Here is a 25552-nt window from a genome sequence, read left to right as displayed (position 1 = left end):
AGGAGTCACATTTGTGCTCCAATGTCTGCCTTCTACTTGGTCTGGCTCCCTGACTTCTTCATGCTGTTGTGATGACAATAGATAGCCTGCTGACATTGATCAAACAGATTTCTAATAATTCATGAGGGTTAGTCATAGTATTCAAAAAGAGACAGTTGGTAGTGGTAAGAGCAGCACTTGTGGGTTCTAATTTCTCTAATCTATGTTTGTTCTAGCATTCTTGACAGAGAAGATAAAAAAAATAGGTAATTTTAAAAAAATTATTTGTAATGTTTTATAATCCTCCCTCAGAAGCCATTCATCCAATTCTCACTGGCACTGGAAGATTGGGATCCAGAGATGAGAATACTACTGTCACCCTCAAGGTTCTAGGGGTAACCTTAAGATCCTATGTCTTCTAATATGATTGCTCACAAGCACCTATCTGGTGTTTGCCCCCACAATATTAATCAACCAGTTTACATCAATTTGCTTTTACAAAGTCATATTTTCTGAGAACATATATATCAAGAACAGAAGTTGCTTGTGTGTATGTGTGTGTGTATGTGTGTGTATGTGTGTGTGTGTGTGTGTGTGTGTGTGTGTATTTGGTGATACCTTCTTTCTTTGCATGCAGAAGGTCCCTGAGTAGGGTAGGATCAAATTTTAAGTGCAATGACAGTAAGGTACAAATACAGAACACATAGTACCTTGAGAACCTTGGCCTTGGAACTTATTTTCTCCCCTTTATCCACCAACTTAGCTTCTTGTGAATGTCATTGGCAATGGACCAATCTCTCTCTTACTCGGTTCAGCTGCCAGAGCAATGAACTGTCCCATTGGGTCAAGCAGGTCACTTGGTTGCTGTGCTGGTTCCTCATTACATTTCTACTGCTACCAGCTCCAATTGCTGGTATGACCTCTCTGATTGACCTCCAGAACTCACTGGTTGTTACCTCATTCACCCAAGATAAAGAAAAACGGACACAAAAGAAACAGAGGACATGTGCTCATGAGCACATATTGGACAGGTGAGAGGTAGTATAGCTGCCACCAGGGAAGAGAGAGGCCTGAGGGGTGGGCACCACCTCTTTAGAATATCCACAAATTTCTGAGTCATCATCCAAACAACAGAATTTTTCACCAGGCACAATAAGAACCCTAAGTCATTATAGCACTTAGAAGATATCCAAACATGCTCTAAAGTGTGTGTGCAGTGGGAGGAGGGTGAATCTGGGGTGACAGAGTAAGGACCTATCTATCACACATGCCTGGCAGCATGACCACCCTAAGGTTTCATGACCTTGTCTAGAATGCTGGCTGAGGATGCTCTACACTGGGCACTACAGATTATTACCAGTCACCCAAAGCAGCAGGTTATACCTTTGATGTACTTCATGCTTCGAACATAACTTAAAAATCAAATACAGTTCGTCTCTTTCTCTTTTCCCTAGAATTTTTTTTTGGTAGGACCCAGATCCTCCATGACCTGGAATCATTATCTATAGGACACTGTCCTTTTTTTCCCTCTGAACTTCCTTTATGAAATATAAGGTATCTACCTATCAATGGTCAGCTTTTATCTCCTTGAGCATTTTGAACCCTAAAATGGCAAAGAAAAAAATTGACAAAGAAAAAAAATTTCCTGCACTCCTGTATTTTCCACTTTCCCAACTAGTTCATTCTACTTGGTCAGAATTAGGGTCAGAGAATTGGTATCTAATTGAGCATCTGAAAGAACAGTGACCCAATCACACTCCCCTCTATTATCATTTTGTATCTTAATAATAGTATACCAATCCTAGCAGAATACTTCCCACTCAAAAAAGACAGAAGTCTAATGATTCTATGTTGCCTTGGTGGTACAGTAGATAGAGCACTACACTTAGCATCAGGAAGTTTTAATTTTATCTGCTTTTGTTCTCTCCTGATTCTTACATTGTCTCTCTGGCTGCTCCTCAATTTCCTTTGTAGGAGCACCATTCTCCCACCAACTATAAGTGGATGGATTAGAGGTCCAGTCCCATAGCAACAAGATGATGGATTAGACATTTTATCTGATCCCTTCTACCTCTCAAGTCTCTCCAAAACAGAAATTATACACCAAAGATACAGCCACTTGTGGATAATAAATGGAGTAAGAGAAATCCTTTTTGGAAAGGGGCACAAAAATGAAATTTAAAAACTGATGAATAAGACTAGCTAAAGGGGAAGAGAGGAGGGGAATCTATTTGACTAATAGGAAGGAGAAAAGAGGGATAAGAAATATATAACCTGATAAAAGCAAGAGAGATGAACTAATAAGCAAAACCTTAAAGGGAAAGGAATAACAAATGAGAAGGGGGAATTAGGGGTGAGAGGGAAAGAGGAAATGGCAAAAGGGCCACCTTACAAAATAAAAGATTAAAGTGAAGTGACTGAAGCAACATAATACTGTGTCTACAGCAGAAGGGGAAAAAAGCATAACTTGAAGGGAAAAAAAAACACTTAGAGACAGATGGAGGAAAATATAAACCCAAGTCTCATAACTTTAAAAGTGAATGGATTAAACATTCCAGTAAAATGAAAAAGAGTGACAGACTGGATAAGAAAACAAAACTCTATAATCAGTTGTTTACAAGAAACACACACACAAAAAAGATGTGCGCATTGAAACTAAAGGTATGAGGGGAAAATTACTATGCATCAAGCAAATCCAAAAAATCAGGAGTTGCCTTCAGGCTATGAGACAAAACAAAACAAACATTCAAAAAAAAATAAAGAGAGATAAAGAAAACATATTATTCTAAAAGAAAGTTTAGACAAGCTAATAGAAATGGTAAAGTTGTATGCTCCAAATGCCTTGGCATCCAAATTTGTAAAGGAAACATCTGCATTTCAAAAAGGCATAGACAGAAACACAACAGTGACAGGAAACTTCAATATCACTCTTTCAGTTTTGGATAATTCTAACAGAAAGATAAACAAAAGGGGAATATGGAACTGAACAAATTTCTGGAGAAACTAGAATGAAAAGACTAATGGTGTCTTCTAAGTTGGGCAGAAAAAGAATGTTTGTATTTCTCTGCACCACATGAAACTTTTACCAAAAGAGATCATGTACTAGGGCACAGAGATATCACAAACAAATATAAAAAGGCAGAAATAGTCCACACATCCTTTAGAGACCATAATGCATTAAGAATAAAAAGTGGTTCAGACACCACAAACAAAAGATGAGAACTAAGTGAAGATGTAACAATGAGATTTTAAGTGACAAGTGAGTCAAGTAAATTAAAGAAATAATGAATAACTATGTAAAAGAAAATGATAATGGTGAAACAACAAACCAAAATTTCTGAGATGCAGATAAATCAGCCCTCGGGGCAAAAGCATATTCTTACAATTTATAAATTAACAAAATAGGAAAAGAAAAGATTAATGAACTAAATATTCATTTTTAAATTAGAAAATAAACAAATATAAAATAAGCACAAAAGAGATGTTGAAAATTTTAGGGGACATAGATATACTAGAAATAAAAGCAACAGAGCAATTAAAAATAAAACCCTGGTCTTTGAAAAGACTAATAAAATTGATAAATCAACAAGCTATATTCAGGATAAATAGGAAATAATTAACAGAGGGACAGCACTAGAATAAAGAGGGATTAAAAAAGGCTTCCTGAAGAAGGTGGGATTTTAGTAGGGACTTGAAGGATGCAAGGGAATCCAGAAGGTAAAGATGAGGAGAAAGAATATTCCAGGCATGGAGGACAGCCAATGAAAATGCCCAGAGTAGATAGATGGAAAGTCTTATTTATAGAAGAATAAGGAGGCCAGTGTCAATATATGGAGCGAGAGTGTGGGAAAGGGGGTGTAACTATAAGAGACTGAAAAAGGAAGGAGAGTAGATTATGAAGGTCTCTGAATGCCAAACAGAGTATTTTGTATTTGATCCTGAGGATCAAAACAAACAAATCAAATCCTGATTTGTAGCTGCCAATTTCTCCATTCAAGGAGAAAGCTTATCTCAGCCATCTCCTCATTTCTCACCTAGCTGAACTTCTTACCATCCTTCTCCCCATTGCCCCCTTCAATTTCCTTTTGTGTTTTGTCTTCCCTCATTAGATTGTGAACTCCTCCAGAGCAAGGACTTTTTTTTTTGCCTTTCTTTGTATCTTTAGCACTTAGCACAATGCCTGTTAGGTAGTAGGTGCTTAATATGTGTTCACACTGATAATTTAACAGTCAGCTCTCATATACCTGAGTTTATATCTAATCAGTTGCCAAATCTTGTCAATTCCACTTACAAGATCTACCTCATATCCCTCCCCTTCTCTCTAATTCATATAACCATTCCCCTAGTTTAGGCTTTCATCACCTCTTGCCTGGACTTTGCAATAGCCTCCTAACTGGTCTTATTTCACATAGATTCTACATTTTCCTTTATGTTTTCTACATAATCGAAGTTGACATAACTAATGCATGATTCCGACCATGGTTACTCCTTTATTCAAGAAGGTGCCCTATAATACTTTTCATTCATTTTGTAATTAATTATTCATGTCCATGTTGTTTACCACAGTAGAAGGAAAGGTTTGAGAATGAAGGGACTATCCATTTTTGTCTTTGTATAAATCCTCAGAATCTAGCACAGAATCTGGCACATAGTAGATTCTTAATGAATGTGTGTTGATAGAATGATCTAGAAGGTGATCAGTTTTTGTAAGTGTTGAATATGATCCCCAAAAGAAGAGATAAATGTATTCTCTGTTCCTTTGATTTAGTTCTCTCCTATACCTATTATTTCTAACTTAGTAAATAAGCAGTTGATGCCTGTGGTTTCTAGATTGTTAATCTTTTTAGTTAACTTTTCACAATCTAATTCCTTTTATTCCTAATATTTCTAGCTTATCATGAATGTCTTTTATTTTCAAACTTTTTTTTAATATGAATTTGACAACATCCACAAACATAAACATGATAGTATAAAAAGAAAAACAGAAAAGAGGATTGCATGTGAAGCCATGAATCTCTGTTACATGGAATTCATTTTTAAAATAAATATTAAACTTAACATTGTTGCATTAATACTGCCCTGCTTTTGTGTATCTTCTAAATTTCTTTCTCTCTTTTATGTATCTTTGGTTTTTTATTGATTATTTCACTCATTTACTCTTTTTTTTCTTCCTTTCTTCTCCTTTTCATTTCTTTTTTTTTTTTAATATCACTATAACTGGGACAGGCTCCTTGTAGAATGTGAGACTTTAGCCGACACTTGAAGGAAACCAGGAAATCCAGGAAAAAGAGATGAAAAGGGGCAGGGTTTTGGACTGGAAAAAAACCAGGGAAAGTGCCTGGAGGAGGGAGATAAATTGCTTTGTGTGAGAGGAAGGGACTTGCTTATGGAAGTTTTGTTCTGTTTTGTTTTGGGAATTGGGGTTAAGTGACTTGCCTGGGGTCACGCAGCTAGTCAGTGTCGTGTTTAGTAGGAGGCTGGATTTAAACTCAAGTCTTCCTGACTTCAGGGCCAGTACTCTATCCACTGCGCCACTTAGCTGCCCCTTATGGAAGGTTTTAAGAGCCAAATAGGGTTTTATATTTTATCCTGAAGATAACAGAGAGCCACTGGAGTTGATTGAATAGGGATGTGATATGGTCAGATCTGTGCTTAAAGAATTTCAAATTTGGTAGCTGAACTGGGGAAAGACTTGTAACAAGCAGATTAACCAAGCTGGCTATTGCAATAGTCCAGGTGTGAGGTAACCAAGGAATATAGTAGGATGGCAGTAGCATCAGAGGAGAGAAAAGGAAGCATAAAGGAGATTTTATGAAGGTACGCTTAATGTCAAGACTTGACAACTAATTGGATTGGGGGAGATATAGAAGGAGGGTGAGGATAATAGTGTTATCTACCATAACAAGGAAGTGAATGAGTTCAGGTTTTTTGGACATACTGAGTTTAAAGTATCTATGAAAAATCCAATTCTAGATGTCCAATAGACAGTTGGAGGTGCAAGATTTGAGATCAAGAGAAACGTTTGGACCACACACATAAATCTGAATGACCTGGAAAGAAACCTAGCTGGAAGATTGAGCAGGAGCAGTCCAGACAGGTAGAAGGAGAACTAGGAAAGAGTAATGTCAAGAAAACCTAGAGTGAAGAAAATATCAAGAAGAGGGTGATTGACAGTGTCAAAAGCTGCAGAGAAGTAAAAAAGGATTAGGATTGAAAAAAAGGCCATTAGATTTGGCAATTAAGAAATAATTGCTGATCAGGGAGAGAACAATTTTAGTTTCGTAATAAGTTCAGAAGCCAAAGTTAAGAAGAGTTAAGAAGAAAGTGATAGAAAAAATTGGAGGTACAAATTGTAGACATGTTTCTCAAGAAGTTTAGCCACAAAAAGGAGAAGAGATATAGGACAATAACTAGCAGGGATGGATAGATGAAGTGAGGGGTTTGTTTTGAGGATGAGAAGCATATGGGTGTGTGTAGAAGCAGTAGGGAAGTAGCTAGTAGATTGAAAGAGACTGAAAATTAGTGAGAGTAGGGATTAGAGAAGAAGTAATCTGTGCAAGAAGATTGGATAAAATGAGATCACTTGTCCATGTAGAGGGTAAGCCTTGGCAAGGATAAGGGTCACTTCTTCATATTCGACAGAGTTAAAGCAGGAGATAGTGGGGGTGGGGAACACCCAATTGATTTGAGATGAGGAAGAAAGGAGAAGAGAGAGAGATCTCAGAGAATGTCCTCAACTTTTTTGTGAAATATGAGGCAAGATTCTCAGCTGAGATGATGGGGGCAAGAAAAACTGTAGAATATTTGTGGAGGGATAAAAGTTTGGGGAAAACTCTATGGTGAGTGGGATAATGAATTCATTAGGGTAGTATACAAGGAAGCATAAAAGTGAAGGTCCAAGTGAGATTATGTAACATAATTTTGTTATTGACCCAGTCAGCATGGTTTCGTGTTTTTCTCCAGCTTCATTTAGTAACATGTAAATGGTGATAAAGGTAGTAGACGTTAGAAATAATCCCAGTCTGGGGCCTGACAGGGCAAGAGTGGCAATAATATAATAGGGCAAAAAACTTGAGAGCTGAGGATAGTGTAGAGATGAACAAATTCACTAAAGGGTCATGATGGTGAAGGGATGAGAGTGTTGCCAGGGTATGGGTGATGGCCTGGGAAAGACTAAGGGGTAAAGAGACTGGAAGTCACAGAGAGGATGCAGAACAGGCTTCAAGATTGTAAAGCAGGGAGAAAGATCTATGACTAAGAACTATGATGAGATAGAAAAATTACAGAGTTCATGAAGTAAAAGACTTGGGGGAGGGGGGAATAGGATTTGTACACTAATAGCCAGGGGTTCAGAATCACTGATGGGGAGAGAATATAATGTTGTGGGAATATGCTATCACTGAGGAATGAGTTCAGGGAGATTAGTGTTCCCAGGGGTATAGTCAGCTAGTGTGGCAATGGGTTAGGCCAGAGTAGAGAGAGAACAGCATTACAGGGCCGTCTAATGATATGGAGGTTACAGGCAGGGACTGAGTTGGTTTCAGGGTTGAATTATTCTATGGAATTATTCAGGTAATAGTCTGCTAATTATTTCTGCTTTGAAGGCCATAAATTCTACCATTTGTTCACTTTTAACTTCTATCAAGATGGTGATTTCTGCCTTAAGCCGTTGTGCAATATCTTTCCGTGGTTCAATGCTGTCTTGAAAATTTATAGGGTTCTATGTTCTTTCAGGTATTGGCTCAATTTCCTTTGTCTTGCAACATTATTCAGTGAGGCCTATAAACTATTAGAATGTCTTGGTACTCATCTGCCCTTCTAATTTTAGTGTCTTCTGAGTTAATTTATATCATTGTGTTCAAGGTTTCAAACTGAATTTTCTTCCTCCTAAGATCTTTGGTGGTTTTACTCTTTTTTTCCTTATATTTCTCTCACTCACTTTTTTATTCCTCCATCTTTGATGGTAGATTTCCTCCAGGGATAGACTTCAAAGTTATCTCAACTTCTTCTCATGTTGGAGACTTTATTTTTACACTGGCCTTGGTCCCTGCCCTAAGTAACTTCTGAAGGGAGCAGACTAACTCTAGCCCTTTTTTTCCTGGCCTGGTGCAGTTATGTTGGCGCTTTGCCTCATTTGCTGCATTTACTGCTTTCTTTTGTTCTTTGGCTGAGCTAAGTCAGCATCTACCATTTTTTTGGAGGGTTGGGGATAGTTCAATGCAACCATCAGAGATTCTGTAATCCATTCCAAAGTAGCTGAGATTCTGTAATCTTGGGGTTCCCTACCTAGGGACCATCCCAAAGCAGCTGAGAAGATTCAAGATCTATTTTTTTTTCAGTAGGAATACAGGGAAGAGCAGGGCTAGAAAGAATGGGAAGAGACTGAAACAGAGGGAAATGTCATAGTGGATCTCAAATCCATGAGTTGTTTGGGTTTTTTGTTTGTTTTGTTTTGTTTTTATGCTTTGCACAAATATAGAGGCTAGTGAAGGAGAGGTGCTAAGTGTACATTTTATAAATTAGTATTTTCTACTTTTTATTTCATAAGGCTGTTATCTTGCCCTGTGCAAACATCTGTACTTGTTCTACCTTTGGCATATAATTACTTCTCTGGAATTTGTGGTGGCAGGGGGTGGAGAAGGGTTGAAAGTTGATAGGAACTGAAGAACTTGACTAGTTCTCTAACTTGGTCATGTGACCTGATTTTTCTAGTTCTGTTTATTTTATCCTGAATCATTCCTTACACATCTTCCCAAATTCCTCTGAATTCCTCATGTGGTCCATTGCATTCATATATCAAAGTTATTCAGTCATTCCCCAATTGATTGGAACTTTGTTTCTAGTTCTTTACTATGAATTTTATGATATAATGATATTTAATTGTATGAATATTTTGAAGAATTTCAAACATTAAAATTTGCTTGGAATATAGCATATTTCAAATTTCTTAAGATTTCAAACAAATATAATTACTATGATATGATAAATATATGATATGTTGTGAGAGTATGCTAATTATTGAGGAATGAGTTCAGGGAGATTACTGTTCCCAGGGGTATGTCAGCTAGTGTGGCGATGGGGTAGGCCAAAGACTAAGCCAGTAGTAGAGAGAGAACAGCATTATAGGGCCTTCTAATGGTATGGAGGTTACAAGCAGGGACTGAGTTGGCTTCAGGGTGGGATTATTCTATGGCATCAGGTAATAGTATGCTAATTATTCTAAAACAAGGCCTAGAATTATATCTCAAAACTTTTAGTGGATTAAATTCACAAGGATATCAACAATTTTAGTTGGGACAACAGTTGGTCTAAGTCATACATGGTTTAATAAAAGTGGCTGATATTTGAAGAATGAGGCTATTTATTGTCTATAAGGCATTAAGAGTTTATTTTGAGTTTCTAAAATAAACCTCAGTGTGTTCCCCATGTGCCCAGAGAGACAGGAAGGACACACACTGTTGTACTATGGTTCTCATTTTTATTTGCTTTAATGTAATGACTTTCATATGCTGTTCTCCCAGAATCTAAGTAGAAAGCTCTAGCACAGCTTACATTAAATTTCAAGTATAATATCATGAAAGGAAATGTTAACAGAATGGAGATTTCATCCCAGTGGTGTATATGTATGTGAGTGTGCATGTGTGTCTCTGAGAAAAAAATTCTCTTTTTTTATTCAACTCCACTGAATGAAAATTTGATAAAATTCTCACTGGTTTCATGATTTGGATCCAAAAAGGAATGATCTATGTATCCCCCTAGTTAGGTAGGAGAAAGGACAGTTAATAACAACCAAGAGCCAGAAGATCCCAATCTCTTGTTTTTTGGCAGAAAACTAGCAAGACATTAATTTCTAATAGTAAGCTTTTTTTTCCCCCACAGCTTCTTTTGATCCCTCATGACACTACCATATTCTCTATAGTGGATAAATCAGTCTACGGAAGCTAATAACATTTTTAATAATTCAGTTCATGCATTGTAGTACTCAAAATACAAATCCATGCAAGTTTCCCTTTAAACTGAAGATGAATCAGCATCTACACTTTTAGACTTTCCAGGACACCAAAGCAATTCACAGCCTTTGTGAGAGTTTGGTTCTCTTGCAGCATTGGAAGGAAGACTATTTCTTCTTTGGCTTTGTGTCAGTGTTACAGTGGATGCTGAAACAGATGGTGTGACCAAAGTAATTTTTATGGAAATAAAATAGCTCTGCGAATAGATAGCAAAGGAAAGAAAATATTTGGAATCAGCTTCAGAATCTTACTTTTTTTGTTTTAATATTGCTCACATCAATTCCCAGTTTACGATAAACATGGAAAATTGCCCTCTCTGAATGAACCACACCCCAGGTTTGAAAATTAATGGCCACTGGGCCAAAAATTTGCAGAGGGACAGCTGTTGAAGACAGCTGTTTACAGTTAAATATTTAAACCACATTTATATGGTTCACAATCATTTTGTTAAGGAATCTAGTCCCTGTCGTGTGTGTGTGTGTGTGTGTGTGTGTGTGTGTGTGTGTGTGTGTGTGTGTGTGTGTGTGTATGTTAAAGATCAAGTTTCAATGATCAAATTTTTAATGAAAATAAAACATCCAAATGGAACTGCCAGTTATAGATTTAGAGATTGGTCAGAGGTAGAAACAGAAATTAAGAACTTATTCTCATTGAAGCTGGGAGAGTGGATTAGACTGACAAAGAAAGGAGTATATGTTCAGAAGAGAAGAAAGCTAAAGGCTAAACTTTGGGGAAATCCCAATAATTAGGTGCAAATTAAACAAGAATTGTTAGAGGAGTAAGAGAACCAGGGAGTGGCATGTCAGAAGAGGTTCAGGAGAATGAAGAAATGTTTTGTTTTGTTTTTTATTAGTGGTATAAGTTAGGGTTGACTTTTGAGCACAGTTGCAATACAATGGTGGGATAAGGTCAGGGGAAACTGGGTTGCAGGGAGTAATGAAGTGAGTATGTGATTAAACTGATTTATTGATTTGCAAGGTTATCAGAGGCAGGAAGACTCCTGTGCCAGGGGTTACAAGTTTTTAAATTCACTTACTATGTACCAGGCTGTGTGCCAAGTGTTTAGGACACAAAGAAAGGCAAAAAGCAGTCCCTACTCTCAAGGATCCCCTCCCCTTCCAACATGGGAGACAAAATTGAGGAGGAGAAAAATGGAACAGCTGGATGAGGCATCAGAGTCAAGTTCAATTGAGAGAAAGAGAGAGAGAGGGACTCTCTAAAATTGTAGGTAGATAGGAAGACTTCATTGGAGAGGAAAAGATTGAGGATACTAGAGAGGAAGGGGAATATTTGAGTAAAGATGATGACTTGAAGCTTACTATGAAAAGAAAAACCCTAAGATCTTGGCAACTGGTCCCATCACTTCCTGGCAAATAGAGGGAAAATCAATGAAAGCAGTGTCAGATTTTATATTCCTGTACTCAAAGATCACTGCAGATAGCAGCCGCAGCCACAAAATTAAAAGATACTTGTTCCTTGGAAGGAAAGCTATGACAAATCTGGACAATGTACAAAAAGCAGAAGCAACACCTGGCTGACAAAGGTCTGAATAGCCAAAGTTATGGCTTGTCCAGTAGCAAAATATTGCTGTGAGAGTTGGACTACAAGGAAAGCTGAACACCACAGAATCAACACTTTTGAATTGTGGTGCTGGAGAAGACTTTGGAGAGTCCTTTGAACAGCAAGGAGATCAAATCAGTCAATACATGAAGAAATTAATTCAAACCATTCACTGGGAGGTCAAACACTCAAGCTGAAGTTTAAATACTTTGGTCACATAATGAAAAGATAGGACTCATTGGAAAAGACTCTGATGTTGGGAAAGGTTGAAGGCAAAAGGAAAAGGAGACAGAAGAGGATGAGATAGATAGCATCATGGAAACAATGAACATGAACTTGGAGAGACTTTGAGAGATAGTGGAGGATAGAAGGGCCTGGAGTACTATGGTCCATGGGGTTATAAAGAGTCAGACACGATTGAATGACTGAACCGACAACAACAAAGAGTTCACAGAGGAAGTAGGAGCAAAGAAGATAGAGTGGAGAGCTGAATGGTTTAATCCTGGACAGAAAGAAGGCTATTTCTTCTTCAAAGACGTCTAGAAGGATGAGAAAATAGGCACAAAAGCAGAGTTTTGAGACAGGAGTAAACTCCTTGAATTCAGGGATTGTTTTACTTTTTCATCTTTGTTTTACCAGTGCCTAGCACAACATTTAGCACATAGTGGATGTTTGCTACGTGCTTGTTAATTAATTGAGATGAAGAGAAAGATAGATGAAGGGACTTAAGTATTATAAGCATTTAACTATTAATTTAGGCAGAAATTATGCAAAGTTTGAGTGCTCTTAATCTTTGCTTTTCACAGTGACAACCTTGCTATGTCTTGTGACATACAAGACAATCTATTTCCTGACCAGGCATTTTCAATAGTTGTCTCCCATGTCTGGAATTTCCTCCCTCATTTCTGTTCTCCAGCTTCCTTCACTTCCTTCAGGTTCCAGCTAAAATCCCACCTTCTCAAAGAATTCCGCCTGGCCTCCCTTAATGCTAGTGCCTTCCCTCTGTTCACTCTCTCCAGTTTATACTGCACATATCTTGTTTGTACGTAATTGTCTGGATATTATCTCCCCCATTGGAAAGGGAAGCTCCATGAGAGTAGGGCTTGGGTTTTGCTTTACTTTGTATCTCCAGTACTTAGCACAGAACCTGGCACTTAGTAGGTTACTTTATAAATACTTGTAGCCAGAATGACTGGGGCAAAGTCTTAATTTCTTTGTCTCTAATGGCATCGCAAATTAATTCTAAATCCCCCTCTCTTATTCTTTACTTAACAACCCTTTACTGATAAAAGCCCAACTGCAAGTTTACAACCTTGATTTTTCTAAATAAGCCTGTTAGCTACTTTGACATTTCAATGGATCAGTGATCTCATGTAAATATGAATACTCTCTCCAATTATGCAGATCACGGTAATCATGTACACTTCCTCATCCTGTGCAACTCTGATCCGTGTTCTCTCATAAATCATCCAAAGAGGATACACCTCACATACCAGCGCTTTTCCTTTCTAGATCTCTTGAGAGGAGATAAATAGCAATGAAGCAAATGGGCTATTGATTATCACTTTCTCTCATTATATGACCAGTCCATTTGCTTTTCTGCTCATGTATCTCTGTGCTAACATATTTTATGCCACTTATCCTATGAATTTCTTCGTTGGTAATATGTTGCAGTCTATTCATGAAATAAAGAAAAATAGGCCCATAAACAAAATTAAATCTTTGACCTTAGAGAAGTCATATGGAAGGCCCCAAGCATCCTTATCCTCTTTTTAGTTGAAATGAATTTTGTAGATTAATAAAATGAAACACAGTATTGAATAAAAGCAGTACTACCACCTCCAATACATACAAACACCTACTGCTAATTTCAATCCAATTCTCTGTACCTTCTTTCTCAAATAACTCCATGAACTTAGAGAATTTCCCAAAACTAATATTTTTAGCACAGCAGCTATGTTATCGTCACTTATCTTCCAATCAACAATGCCTGCTTGACATTATTGAGTCTGTCTTCCTTCTATACAATTAGGTAAAACCAAGAAGAGGAAATCAAATGTAAACCAACATTTGCAAAGCAGAATCAAAAATGCCTTTGCTAAAAATCTACATGATTTTGTTTTTTGCAAATCATATAGCAAACCTTTGTATCCCTATTACCTAGCACAGAACCTAGCACAGACTAAGTGCTTAATAAATGCTTATTGAATTCCATCAGGTTGGTAACTCAATCATACAGTAGTTGGTGGTCTCTTGTCAGTGTTTTGTATAGTATCAGAGCCTTCCTGACTGACTAGGGAATCCACAGGTTTTCTCAGCTTAGGGAAATAACTACCATTATTATTAACTAGTACTACTACTAGTAACAATACCAATACCAATAACAACAACCACTCATACAAATATTCAAATGGACCTATGACCTCATTGATTTGGAAGGTACCTGAGGGCAGTTGCAACCCATGTAACCCCATCTTGAACAATGCTTTCACATGTCCTCCATAAGTTCACTGCAAGGTACCCATTCAATGTTCTGAAGGCACAATGAGGCATCATAGTAGAGCTTTGTGGAGGAACTGACATTCATATAGCTCTTCGAAATTTAAAAAATTTTAAAGCCCTTTAAATAAATTATCCCATACCACAACAACCTTGTAAAGTACTGAGTACAAATTGCCTTATTTTACAGATAAAGAAACAGGCTCTAAGATGTTAAGATTGGTCATGCAACTAGTGTTGGAATAGGATTTCAACCCAGATCTGCTGCCTCCAAGTCCAGCATTGGAACAACTGTACCATGCTGACATTCCAACATTAATCTTTAGATTCTGATGCCCCTTGTAGCTACTGTATTATTTTTCTTCCCTTATATAAAAGACAAGAATTTTTATTTTCCTAAATAGACATTGTTTTATGTCACTTCTTTCTGAAGCTTTTGTGCTTTTAGTGGTTTGAAGTTGTATCATTCTAGAATTACCAAGAGGATGCATAAAGTTATAAATAGGTTGTATTATCCTTTAGTTTAATTAAAATCATATTCATGAGTCACATTTATAAAGAACAGATGCACACATTTTCAAGGACATGTTGAACAAAGAGGAAACATTGTATGATGGAAGAGTTTTGTTTTGTTATTTTAGTCCTCGCCAATGTTGAAAGGAGCTCCTGGTGAGAAAACTCCCTCTACCAGTGCATATATGCAATTTAAACTCTTCCAGAATTGCCTGGGTATACTGAGAAGTTTAGTGATTTGCCTGAGGCCACACAGGCAGTATGTGTTAAAGATCAGACTTAAACACAAGTACACATAATTCTAAGACCTGCTTTATATCCTTTATTCCATGATGCCTCCTAAATACAGTTTTCATCACAAAGTCCTTCTGACACATTATTTCTGATTGCTGTATCCAAGTTAAGTAATCCATTAAACAAAGATAATGATTTCATACAAATGTGAGTACTATTCCCCCTGACAGAGGACATTATAGACTATGCTATTTCAAATCCATGTAATTGTATGCCCTCTTTGGCAGAATTTCGTAAGTATAGAGTATACCCCATTCTCCCCCAAAGGTGTAAGACCCAATTCAGAGGAGGCTGATATAATCGCTAAAATTATTAGGTATTTATGAGTATAACTACCATCCACAAAAATACAGCCACTTTTTTTCAATGGAAGTTAAGTTCAAATAAAAATCAACAAAAACAAGATTAACTCAGCAAATTCACACCAATTGAATACAGGTGCACTGAAGCATTATTTAATACCATATAGGCAAATAAGGACACATTTCCATCTGCTTTTCTAGAGTCAGGAGTGATCTGGCACTTTAAGGCCTAATACAGATGAGTTGTATTGTCCTGTTTGCTGCATTTGAAAGTAGGTAAACTGTACTTAAACAGTCTTTATATGGAAGTGAATAATAGCATTTATATAGTGCCTACTATGTGCCAGGAACTGTGCTAAGTTCTTTACAAATATTATTTCATTTGTTTCTCACAAAATGGGAGGTAGATGCTATTATTATACCCATTTATAATTGAGGAAACTGAGGCAAGCAGAGATTAAGTGATTTGTTGAAAGTCACATAGCTAATCAATTTCTGAAACTGGATTTGAACTCAAATCTTCTTGAGTCTAGTACCATAACTTCTGTTATATTTTTCAGTCATTCATTTTGGTAAATACAAGCTAATTTTAAAAAAACTTTAAAAAAATTGAAATAATTCAAGTATTGTTATAGTAAGTCAACTGGAATATAAGAGCTATGAACCACAGCAAGCTACACGTGGCCAAACAGGAGAAGAACAGATTAAACATTGACACCTTAGATGTCAGTGAACTTCAATGTATAGGAATGGGTAAATTTTATTCAGGGGGTCAATACAAATACTACTGTAGGTAAGAATCCCTTAGAAGAAATAAAGTAGCCCTCATAGTCAATAAAAGGGTAAGAAAAGCATTACTGTGGTATAATCTCAAAAACAACAGAATGATATCTGTTCAAATCCAAGGCAAACTGTTCAACATCACAGTATACAAGTCTATCTTCCAACTACTGATGGTGAAGAGGCCAAAGTTGATCAGTTCTATGAAGACCTACAACATCTATTAGAAATAACGCCAACAAACAAACAAACAAATAAACACATCATGTTCATCATAGAGGACTGGAATGCTAAAGTAGGAAATCAAAAGATAATTGGAATAACAGGCAAAGTTGACCTTGGAGTACAAATGAAGCAGGGCAGAGGCTAATACAGTTTTGTCGAGATAATTCAATGGTCATTGGAAACATTTTTTCAAGAGACCAAATGGTTACACTTGGATATCACCAGATGGTCAATATTGAAATCAGATTGATTATATACTTCAGAGCTAAAGGTGGAAAAACTATACAGTCAGTTTTTAAAAGACCTGGAACTGACTGTAGCTCAGATCATGAGCTTCTTATTGTAAAATTCAAACTGAAGAAAGTAAGGAAAACAATCAGACCATATAGGTATGACCTAAATAACATCCCTTATGAATATGAAGTAGAAGTGACAAATAGATTTAAGGGACTAGATCTGATTAACAGAGTACCTGAAGAACTATGGTCAAAGGCTCACAAATTGTACAGGAAGCAGCAACAAAAAACATTCCAAAGAAAAAGAAGAGCAAGAAAACAAAATGGCTGTCTGATGAGGCTTTACAAATAGCTGAGGAAAGAAGGGAAGGGAAAGGGAAAAGGAAAGGAGAAAGCAAAAGATATACACAATTGAATGCAGAATTCCAAAGAATAGCAAAGAGAGGTGGGAGCAATGCAAAGAAATAGAAGGAAACAATAGAATAGGAAAGATGAGATCTCTTTAAGAAAATTAGAGCTATCAAGGGAATGTTCATGTAAAAGTTGGCATGATAAAAGACAAAAATTGTGGGGACTTATCAGAAGTAAAAGATATCAAGCAGAGGTGGCAAGAATATACAGAAGAACTATATAAGAAAGATCTTAACATCACCGATAACTATGATGGCATGATTACTAATCTAGAGCCAGACATCCTGGAGAAGGATGTCAAGTGGGCCTTAGGAAGCATTGCTAACAATAAGGCTACTGGAAGTGATGGAATTCCAACTGCACTATTTAAAACCCTAAAAGATTATGCTGTTAAAGTGCTACACTTAATATGCCAGAAAACTTGGAAAACTCAACAGTATGTTGGAAAAGATCATTTTACATCCCAATCCTAAGGAAGAGCAATGCCAAAGAATGTTCAAATTACCAAACAACTGCACTCATTTCACGTGCCAGCAAGGTTATGCTGAAGATTCTACAAGCTAGGCCTCAGTAATATATGAACCAAGAATGATCAGAAGAATAGGCTAATTTTCAAAGAAGCAAAGAAACTAGAGACCAAATTGCCAACATTTGCTGGATTATGGAGAAAGCAAGAGAGTTCCAGAAAAATATCTACTTCTGCTTCATTAACTATACTAAAGCCTTTGACCATGTGGATCACAACAAAATACATCAAGTCCTCAAAAAAATGGAAGTATCAGATCATCTTACTTGCCTCCTGATGAACCTATATGTGAGCCAAGAAATAACAGTTAGAACCAAACATGGAACAAGTGATTGGTTTAAGATGGTAAAAAGAGTTTGAAAAGATTATATATTATCATATTTATTTAACTTATATGCAGAGTACATCATGTGAAATGCTAGGCTAGACAAATCAAAAGGTTACTAGGAGAAATATCAACACACTCATACATGCAGATAATACCACTCTAAAGGCAAAAAGTGAAGAAGAATTGTATGTTAATGAGGGTGAAAGAGGAGAGTATAAAAGCTGCCTTGAAGTTCAAAATTTTTTTTTAAGTCCCTAGTATCTTGACAAGTGGGTCCCACGACTTCCTGGCAAATAGAGGGAGAATCAATGAAAGAAGTGCCAGATTTTAAATTCTTGGACTCAGAGATCACTGCAGATGGCAGCTGCAGCCACAAAATTAAAAGACACTTGCTCCTTGGAAGGAAAAATATGGCAAATCTAGTCAGCACACTAAAAATCAAAGTCACCTTGCCAGCAAAGGTATGTATAGTCAAAACTGTTGTTTGTCCAGAAGCAATATATTGCTGTGAGAGTTGGACTACAAAGAAAGCTGAGTGCCACAGATTCAACACTTTCAAATTACGGTGTTGGAGAAGACTTTTGGGAGATCTTTGGATAGCAAGGAGATCGAATCAGTCAAATTTTTAAAATAATCAAATGCAAACTTTTTCAAAAGTCTTACTTGCTACATCAGTGGGGTTGTTTTTATCATATAAAGTGGCTTATGGAATTGCTAGGGCAGGTGCTATAGTGGATATTGACCCAATCTGCAGTTGGCGAAATGGTTGAAGTATAGAGGTGAAACATCAAAAGCAACTTCAAATAGTTTTCTGCAGTATGTACAGTGGAAAGGAGATCTAATCATATGTCTGAAATATGTTACAACAGTAATCAACTTTAATTTTAAAAATCCATTAAGAGGAAGATACTATGGAAAATTGCAAGCTGTACATTTTTTGACATAGAAATGTGGTAATTTGTTTTGCTTGACTAAACAAATCAGTTACATGGGTTTTCTTTTTCTTTTTTTTCTTTTAAGATTGGGAGTGAGAAGAGGAAAATAAGTTCTCATTAATTTTAAAATAAAAGTAAATGGGGAAAATTGCACAATGATAAGAGGAGCAGAAAATATTTTTTATTATCTTTATTATTGCACAACATCCTGGCTTTCTTGTGCTGATGTATTTTAAAGGGAATTTGGTGTAAAAGAAGAAATTGACATTTTTCTTCAATATAATAATAAAAATAAAGCAAATTTATTTTACAAATATTCCCTGAAACTAGCATATTCCAATGATATTTTGGGAAAACATTAATTAAATAAACCAATGTAAGGCCCTCTAATACTTACTTTGATCCAGAAAGATAAGGTGATTGAATATTTTTTTTAAATAAGACTCTGCTTATATTTTCCAATTTTTAAAAAATTGCTGAAAATTAAATAGAACATTAAAAATCCATTTATTAATCACTCAATGTATCTCAAAAAAGAATTCATTTATAGATATTTCCAAATAAAAAAGATAGGATAAGGAACCCATTTGCTATGGATAAATGCAGTATGTTTAGTCTTATTCTATGTGGACAAGAAGGATTAATAGGATCTTAATGGTAGCAAACCGGCAGAAGACAAAATTGAAGATACTAAAAATTGAATAATTTCTACATTGATAATAAGTATGATTTTAATTATTAGCACCCTAAATTATGTGGTCCTTGTCCAATGTCCAACAAATCAACATATTACAGGAGAAATTCAACCACATCCATATTGACATTATTACTATAAATGATATCAGCAGATGAAGTTGAAGCTAAAGAGGATAATGCACAGGTTTTCCTTGGAGAAGTAAATTAAGAACTTGCCAGGGTTTATTTTGTCATGCATCTAAGGACAACAAGAAACATTATTTCACAGGACACTTCATTATCTCGTCTCCTAGTACTTATAATAAGCAAAAGCAAAAAGGCTACCATGAAGCACCAGGATGTGTTACAAAGGATAAGGAAGTAGGGGAATTCTTTAAACACTTGAGCAGGCCCTTCAAATTAAATTAGCAATATACTTGGTGAGTTCAATGCAAAGATTGGTATACAGAACAACAGCAAAAAAGGAGGGGGGGGAAATATAAAACATGACCCTCAGATCATGAAACAAAAGAAGCCAAAGGCTAGTAAACTATAGAGAAGGTTAGTACACTCCATCTTCCATGACAAATAGGTCCAGATCATGGAACAAAAGTTTATAGCCAAAGATTAATAAACTATGTAGAAGCTTCCTACATATGTGTGTGTGTCTAATACATTCTTCAAGAAGAAAGTTGGGGTGGGGAGCCAAGATGGCAGAGTAAAAGCAGTGACTTCCTTGAGCACTCCCCCTAAACTATCCAAATACCTGTAAAAAATGGCTCTAGAAAAATTCTAGAGCAGCAGAACCCACCAAAAGACAGAGTGAACCAAATTTCCAGCCCAAGACAACCGGGATGCTTGACTGAAAAGGTCTATTGCAAGGGACTGGGACACGAATGTGGTTCAGCGCTAGGACTCAGGCAAAGACCAGGCCTCCACAAACCTGGAGCAGGCCTCAAAGGACTGAATCACAGACTGCTGTGGTGGTTTCCAGACTTCTTAACCCACAAATGCCAAAGACATCTTAGAAGGAGAAGTAGGAAAACTCTGTGACCTCAGTCACAGTGAGAGAGAAGCTCGGTCTCAGCCCAGTCCTGGCACAGCCCTGGGGTGGCAACTGCTTCCAGAGCTTCCAGCCCATAAACTAAGGGGAATCAAGTGGCTGATCAGAGAGAGATTTCAGGGACCTCTTTGCTGGTGCTGAGGCAAGATTCTCTTGCTTTGCCCATGCTTGGATCTGGCTCAAAGTTCTGGGTGGTGATTCTGGGAGAGGAGGAATGCTGGCATGGTGGAGCTTGTAGTAGCTGCAGAGAGAGATCTGTGCTCATCATCACTCATAGACCAGAGCACAGGCCAGGAAAGGAGTAAACATCTCACCCTTGATCATACCACCTTGGAAGAACTGAAAATTTACAGGTCCCTTAAAGTATCTCGAAAACAGCTGCACAAAACCCCCTGAAGCTTGGGACAGTACATTCTACACACTGGAAGCAGACCCCTACCTTAACAAAGAGTTTATAGCTTAAGTAATTGGCTGAGATCATGAGCAATCAGCACAAAAAGAGTCAGAGCATAGAATCTTACTTTGGTGACAAAGAAGATCAAAACATACAACCAGAAGAAGACAATAAAGTCAAAGCTCCTACATCCAAAGCCTCCAAGAGAAATATGAATTGGTCCCAGCCATGAAAGTGCTCAAAAAGGACTTTAAGAAGCAAGTAAGAGAAGTAGAGGAAAAACTGGGAAGAGAAATGAGAGTGATGCAAGAAAATCACAAAAAACAAGTCAACAACTTGCTAAAGTAGACCCAAAAATATTGAAGAAAATAACACCTTAAAAAATAGCCAACCCAAATGGCAAAAGAGGTCCAAAAAGCCAATGAGGAGAAGAATGCCTTAAAAAGCAGAATTGGCCAAATGGAAAAGGAAGTCTAAAAGCTCATTGAAGAAAATACTTCCTTAAAAATTAGAATGTAGCAGTTGGGAGTTAGTGATTTTATGAGAAATCAAGACATTGTAAAACAAAACCAAAAGAATGAAAAAATATTTCACAATGTGAAATATCTCATCAGAAAAACAAGTGACCTGGAAAATAGGTCCAGGAGAGATAATTTAAAAATTATTGGACTATCTGAAAGCCATGATAAAAAAAAAAAAGGTCTAGACATCATCTTTCAAGAAATTATCAAGGAAAACTGTTCTAATGTTTTAGAACCAGAAGGTAAAATAGAAATTGAAAGAACCCACTGATCACCTCCTGAAAGAGATCCCAAAAGAAAACTCCTAGGAATATCGTAGCCAAATTCCAGAGTTCTGGCAAGCAGCCAGAAAGAAACAATTCAAGTTGTGGAAACATAATCATGATAACACAAGATTTATCAGCTTCTATATTAAGGGACTGGAGGGCTCGGAATATAATATTCAAGAAGGTAAAGGAGATAGGATTACAACCAAGAATCACCTACCCAGCAAAACTGAGTATAATCCTTCTGGGGAAAGAATGGTCATTCAGTGAAATAGAGGACTTTCAAGCATTCTTGATGAAAAGACCAGAGCTGAATAGAAAATTTGACTTTCAAATGTAAGACTCAAGAGAAGCATGAAGAGGTAAACAGGAGAGAGAAATCGCAAGAGACTTATTAAGGTTGAACTGTTTACATTCTTGCATGGAAAGTTGATATTTATAGCTCATGAGACCTTTGTCAGTATTAGGGTAGTTGGAGGGAAAAAATTATATGGATGGATAGATAGATAGATAGATAGATAGATAGATAGATAGATAGATAGATAGACAGACAGACAGATAGAGGGCACAAGGTGAGTTGAAGATGAAGGGGTAATATCTGGAGAATAAAGTTAAGGGGTGAGAAGGGATTATACTAGGAGAAGGAGAAAGGGAGAGGTAGAATGGGGTAAGTTATCTCACAAAAAAGAGACAAGAAAAGGCTTTTACAATAGAGGGGAAGTCAGAGAAAGTGAGAAGGAATGAGTGAATCTTATTCTCATTGGATTTGGCTTGAGGAGGGAATATCATACACACTCAATTGGTTATGGAAATGTATCTTACCCTCCAGGAAAATAGGGGAGGAAGAGGGTAAGAGAGCAGGGAGATGATAAAGGGGAGGGCAGATTGGGGAAGAGGGTAATCAGAAGCAAACACTTCTGAGGAGGTACAGGGTCAAAAGAGAGAATAGAATAAATGGGGTGGGGCAGGTTAGGATGAAGGGAAATATAGTTAGTTTTCCACAACATGACTACTATGGAAGTGTTTTGCATGCTACACATGTATAACCTGCATCGGGTTGCTTGCCATTTCAATGAGGGTGGGTGGGGAGAGAGAAAGGGAGAAAATTTGGAACCCAAATTCTTAAAAATAAATGTTAAAAAAATTGTTTTCACATGCAACTGGGAAATAAGATATACAGGAATGGGGTATAGAAATCTATCCTGCTTTACAGGAAAATAGAAGGGGAAGAGGATAAGAGAAGGGGGAGGAGATTAAAGTGAGGGCAGATTAGGGGAGAGGTATTCAAAATGCATGCTGTCTTAGGGTGGGTGGAGGGATGAGATGGGGAGAAAATTTGGAATGCAAAATCTTGTGGAAGTGAATGTTAAAAACTATAAATAAGTAAATAATAAATAAATAAATAAACAAGCAAACAAGCAAATAAACAAACAAATAAATAAGAAGAAAGTTGGAAGGCATACTGGACATGGGAATGTCTAACAATGTTTTAAGATGTAATTTAATATGTTTTAGTAGACAGGAAAAGACTGGTTACCCACACAGGAGTCATTTCTTATCAGCTGTTTCCTTATAGTCAATCCACCAACTTGTCAGGGCAAAAATCAAAATCAGCACCAAGACTGGAAAAAAAAATAAAGAAAAAAAGAGGAGCAGATATTCTATGAAATGAAAACCTTTCAAATATAAACTATTTAAACAAGCTATTAATGCCATTCTGGTCACAAACATATTTCTTATGATGGCCTGTGTTCAAAAAGAGGTTACAAGGGATAACTCTGTGGAAATTAAGGTTTAAAAATGAGATAGGCTTGACATGTGGCAAGTTCAAATCCTAACAGATGATCAGACTGATTGCTCCACTGGTACTCATAAAATGTAAAAATAATAATAACAATAATAATAATAATAATACCTACAGGAATATATCCAAAATAGCATGCATGTATCATCAATAGAAAGTTTGTAAGAGAATATGGATAATAATTGCATAGGATAAGAAGAAATAGGTGGGCCGAGATTTGCACCAATGAAGGGAATACCAGCATTGAAGAGATCACACATTCATTGAAGTACTGAAATACCAAAGAAGTTGCTGGGAAGTGGCAGGAAGGGAACATGTACAACGGATGAAGGAACAAAAATCAACACAAACTATTACCATTTCCTAAGGAACTTTAACTTATATAGTGTCATTTCCAGAATGTGGAGAACAAAAGAGTCTGGAAACTTCCTCAAACAGAAAATACTTGATATCTTTTCTAAGAGAGTCACCAGTTTAAAATATAAATTGATTTGCAAATCTCACAGCAGAGTATGAGATAAGATGACCTCATAAAACAGTAAGAGTCTATGGAGGAAGAGATTGACATGGGAGCCAGGGAAGTGATATCATTGGAAGAGAATCTTAGTTTAAAACATAAATTTGAGAGGCAGCTAGGTGGTGCAGTGGATAGAGCACTGTCCCTGAAGTCAGTGGGACCTGAATTCAAATCTGCCCTTAGACACATATCCTTACTAGCCTTATGACCGTGGGCAAGTCACTTAACCCCATTGCCTAACCAAAAAAAGAAAGAGAAGAAAGAAAGAAAGAAAGAAAGAAAGAAAGAAAGAAAGAAAGAAGAAAAAAAAACATAACCTGAAGAAAAAACAACAAACACTAAAAGTGGGAAAGATTTTATTAAGATTCCTATAACAATTTCTTCCATCCATGATGGTGGAATTTCCAGGTTTTGACTACTATTAACAGCTCCCAATGTACTACTTGAGGAAGTAAAAAGGACAAGATGGAGAGAGCAGTTGGACCATATCCTGTGTATACAAAGGATATGGTATAATTTTGAGGGTAAAGAGAAATTTAAATGATTAAATTTAAAAATAACATGTTAGAAATATGGAAAGATGCCAAATGATTAGGAAAGTGGACAGTACTATTGGGGGTGGGAGATAATGCATAGGGCATCAGTAACTACTTTCTCACTTCTACAAAATCTTTATGAGAATACCCTACTATCTAGGAAATTATTGATGATAAGATGAGAAATGAATAGCATAGAAAAGATTTCACTAATAATATTCTAAATATAACAAAACTTTAGAGTCCATAGTTGAATGAAAGGTGTGAACTAGACAGGATTCTCCTGTATTTATTTTTTGACCATAAAAAAAAAAAACAACACTTAATTTGGTAGAGGAAAATGCAGCCTGAAACACTCTTATCTAGCAAGATAGCTTCCATATGTTTGTCAAAATCATACTAAATCCTTTGATGGACTCAATGTAAGATAACTTTGATGATCATTTGGTTTTTAATATCAAACTGTATATACAACAAGCAGATTTCTGTAATGGCGATACAAATACAAACAAGAAGAAAGACAGTCCCTTCTCTCAGTAGCTACATGCAAGACAACACATAAAAAAGAGTAGACAAGAGAAGGGGAAATGAAGAAAACTGGATTGAAGTCTGGAAACTCATACGCACAGCCAGGAGAAGAATGAAGTTTGGCCTGAGCCACTCTTCAAAATGGTCAAACAGGAACTCACCAATGAGAGAAAGGAACCCACATGATAAGAGTTATTCCATGATGAAAAGGTTACAGTCAGAGGGATGTTCCAGGGTGAGGAGGTAGGCTCCAAGCACTGAAGGAGGTTCCATGATAAGACTTCAGCTGAGGCAAGCAGTTGAAGAAAGCAGTCAGTGATGCATGGCTACTGTTCACAAGAGAAATTAGAGCAAAATATAAATCTAGGAATTTTCTGCATAGAATTATATGCTCCTAAAATGTTTACCATTTTCATGGAGAATGTCCAGTGCAGAGGCTCAATAGAAGAAGGATTTCTGTTAAATGGTGAGGGCTCCAGCTATTTAAAATAGATATTGTGCTGATTATATCATCCCTGCAACATTGTGGTGCCTCCTAAATGAGAAGCCTCTCCCTTGAAGAGTTCAGTCTGTCACAATCTATAAGACAAGTGACTGAAGAATGCTTATAGACAAGACTATGATATGCAGCTGAATGCACAATCCATTAA

The sequence above is a fragment of the Phascolarctos cinereus genome, unplaced genomic scaffold, assembly GCF_003287225.1.
Source record: "Phascolarctos cinereus isolate Bilbo 61053 unplaced genomic scaffold, phaCin_HiC Scaffold_726;HRSCAF=1367, whole genome shotgun sequence".
NCBI classification, from domain to species: domain Eukaryota; kingdom Metazoa; phylum Chordata; class Mammalia; order Diprotodontia; family Phascolarctidae; genus Phascolarctos; species Phascolarctos cinereus.
The sequence above is the reverse complement of the archived record's forward strand: the minus strand, read 5'-3'. Positions refer to the sequence as shown.